Below are 3,905 nucleotides of genomic sequence, written 5' to 3'. Positions count from 1 at the left end.
ATCAACAAAAGTCAAACACCGTTCAAGAAACAAATACCGTTCAAGATAAACCGCTTACTTACCAAGCGGATTCCTAAACCGCACACTTACCTCACGATTGGTTAACCGGTCAAAATCCAATCAAGATATTAAACCGCTTACCATCTCAAGTGTTATCCGGTTTATTATTAATCCGCACAAGCTATGTCCGGTAACTAGCCGGATTAATAAACCGTTCAAGCAATYCTTCCAAGTGTTGTCCGGTTTTACCTATATTCAAAAACAACTAACACCACACGGATTGTTATACCGTACAAGTCTTATCCGGATAAAAATCAACCAAAAACATAAAATTTCACACTTTTTCCAAAAAAATGGATCAAAACATGAAAAAATATGAGTTTTTATAAACTTTTTCCMGAAAAACTAAAACTCGATTTTGGTCATTTTCAGCATCAAAACTTGTAAAAATCACAAAATGGTGTGAATCAAAGTTGTATAGAATGCAAAACCGAAACTGGCGATGTAAATCTTGATTAATAACACCCAAAAATGTGCAATTTATGACCCAAAAACCAATCTGGTAAAAAAATTCTCAAGAACAGCCAAGAACAGTGATGAACAAAGATGAATCAGATCGAAAAATTAACAAAAAATTCGTGCAAAATGTGTAAAATGGATATCTTCAAATCCAAACTGATGCAGCTTGCTTTGATACCAATTGAAAAGTCCAGATTTCATACAAATCTTGAAGTAATCTTCATCAAATCTCAAGAACAAAGATGAATGTAAGATAGATTGGAGAGAGAGAATTACTTTGCTGTCAAGTTACCTTTTTCTGATTAATGATGTAATCAATGTGTAATTACAATTACAAAGAAAAGACTATTTATACTAAGGAAATAAAACTAAGCTAATTACAATTAAGCTAAGTAAATGGAGAAACTTGAATACAACACTTTAGCTCTAATCTTGAACCCAACATGTTGAATTGTTGTGAGTGTTATATATTGATCATGTTGCCTAAAAAGTACAAGTACTTGTCTGGAAGTGAGAAAAGGAAAAAAAGTAAGTTAGTTGAACAATTGAAACAATCACAAAAAGGAGTCATGGATAAGTTTGTAAAGACCGTAGGTTCTTCTAATCAAGAGTTAGATGACTTAGATGAACAAGATGTTGAACATCCAAATATGAGTGAAGATAATGAAAAGATCGATGGTGTGAGTGAACATGAGGTCCCCAATAATACTGAAAAATTATCCATTGACGAACAATCAATTCCGTTTTTTGATATTTATGATCCAAGAAATTGGGTTAATCTTGATACTAAATCAAGAGACATCCTAGTTGAAAAAGGACCTATTAGAGAATTGGGTATCGTGTTCCCTTTAGATAACATGTCTAGACATTTTCATATGCTTATTATGATAGAAAGTTAAGTAATGGTGAAACTAGTGATCGAAAATGGTTACTTTATTCAAAATATGAGGATAAAGTGTATTGTTTTTGTTGTAAGTTGTTCAAGTCTAAGAATTATAGAAATTCAATAGCTAAGGAAGGATTTAGAGATTGGAAGCATCTTGGTGAGAGACTTAAAGAACATGAGAATAGTATTGAACATATGAATAACATGTTATCTTGGAATGAACTAAGAGTAAGACTGAACACAAACCAAACGATCGATAAAGACTTACAATAAGAGATTTTAAAAGAGAAAGAACGTTGGAGGCAAGTTTTAGTAAGAATAATTGTCGTTGTGAAGTGTCTTGCTAAGTATTCTTTTCCTTTTTGAGGATCAAATGAGAAGTTGTATCAACGACAATGGTAATTTTTTAGGGTTAATTGAAATGATTGAAGAATTTGATGTGATAATTCAAGATCATATTAGACGCATTCAAAATCATGAAGTTCATTATCATCATCTTGGCCCTAGAATTCAAAATGAGTTACTTTCTCTTTTGGCTCATAATGTTAAAAGTTCTATCATGAAAATTATTAGAGATGCTAAACATTTTTTTGCAATTCTTGACTGTACACCAGATGTGAGCCATCAAGAGCAAATGAGTTTAATCACACGATGCGTGAATATTTCCGATGATAAAATAAAAATAGAAGAGTATTTTATAGAGTTTTTAAAGGTTGATGATACATATGGTTTAGGGTTGTTCAATGAATTATTAGATCTACTTAAATCTCTCGATCTTAGTGTTAATGATGTGAGGGGTCAAGGTTATGATAATGGTTCTAACATGAAGGGAAAACACCAAGGGGCACAAAAATCGATTACTTGAAGTAAATCCAAAAGCGTTATATATGTCATGTGCTTGTCATAGCCTTAATCTAACTCTTAATGATATGGTTCATTCTTGTGTTAAAGCTGTTTCATTTTTTGGAATTGTTCAAAGCATATACACATTATTTGCTAGTTACAAAAGGTGGAAGATGTTACTTGATAATGTGTCAAACTTAATTGTAGAATCTTTGTGCAACACACGTTCGGAAAGTAGAATAAAAAGTGTCAAGACAATTAGATTTCAAGCTCCTCAGATAAGATCGGCTTTGCTTGAATTATGCAAATCATGTGATGATGCCAAGACGAAAAGTGAAGCGGAAAGTTTGGTAAGTGCAATTGAGAATTTTGAGTTTTTACTTGGTATGATTATTTGGTATGATGTTTTATTTGCAATAAATATGGTTAGTAAAAGGTTGCAATTAAAATATATGTACATTAATACTACCATGGAACAATTTGAAGGTGCAGTGAATTACTTTGAAAAGTATAGGAATGAAGGGTTTGCATCAAGTATGGATACTGCTAAACAATAGCATGTGAAATGAATATAGATCCTACATTTTTAATTAAACGTCATATTATTAGGAAAAAACAATTTGATGAAAATAATAATGAAGAAGAAATGCAAGCATTGGAAGATGAGGCTTTTAGAATTAATTATTTTTTAACCATTGTGGACATGACAATTTCTTCATTGAATAATATATTTGAACAATTAAAGAAATTTGAAAGTATTTTTGGATTCCTATTCGATTATGATAAACTAAAGTCATTGGATGAAAAATGAATTGATGAGATCTTATGTTCATTTTGGTGATACCTTTATCATAATATTGTGGCGGATATGGATGTAAATGATCTTTATTCTGAATTAAAGGTGTTGCATGTGATTTTGCCATATAAATCAATAACGGCAGTTGAAATTCTTGAGTTTGTCAAAGTTGTAGATTGTTACCCTAATGTTTCGGTTGCTTATTGAATTATGTTGACATTACCTGTGACCGTAGCATCTGTGGAAATGAGTTTTTCAAAAATTGATTGAAGACGTACTTTGAGGTCATCAATGTCACAAGAAAGGTTGAATGGATTGACTATGCATTGAAAAAGATATGCTTGATAATATTTGATTTAGATGCTATTATTGATGATTTTGCATCCAAAAATACTCGAAGAAGTTGTTTTTGCTAGGATTGAATTTCAGTGTTCAATTGTATTCGCCTTGAAAGTTTACTATTGTCTATAATTGTATTGATATTGTGCTTGACTTTCCTTGTATTGTTGACTTTGACTAGAAGGGTTTTAGTTTGACCCTATATATACATTTGTCTTTAGTATAATTGTGAGGAGAGCTTTCATTGTAAACAATACGTACATAATAGAGCTTTGACTTGTTGACTACTCCTCTTAACTCTCATCTCAAGTGTTCTTGAAGATTATCTTAATTTGTCATGGATTGTATGAAGATTTATGAAGATTGATCATATTGTGGACTAACATTTGGTATCAGAGCAGGTTATGCAAGAAATCAAGAGAAGAAATCATATATTTTGAAGAATCTTTGAAGAAAATTTTCTGAAGTTCATATTTTTTCATCTCATGTTCTTCATTTTTAAAGGAGTTTGATCCGAAAAAA

The 3,905-nt window shown here is 31.2% G+C and overlaps 1 pseudogene; it reads left to right on the top strand.

Moving 5' to 3' along the window:
- The first annotated feature begins 995 nt into the window (after positions 1-995).
- LOC112499944 lies at positions 996-3,251 on the top strand (annotated as a pseudogene).
- Positions 3,252-3,905: the final 654 nt, after the last annotated feature.

This window comes from Cynara cardunculus (genome assembly GCF_001531365.2).
Source record: "Cynara cardunculus var. scolymus isolate 2C chromosome LG 17, CcrdV1, whole genome shotgun sequence".
NCBI lineage: Eukaryota > Viridiplantae > Streptophyta > Magnoliopsida > Asterales > Asteraceae > Cynara > Cynara cardunculus.
The sequence above is the reverse complement of the archived record's forward strand: the minus strand, read 5'-3'. Positions and strand labels throughout refer to the sequence as shown.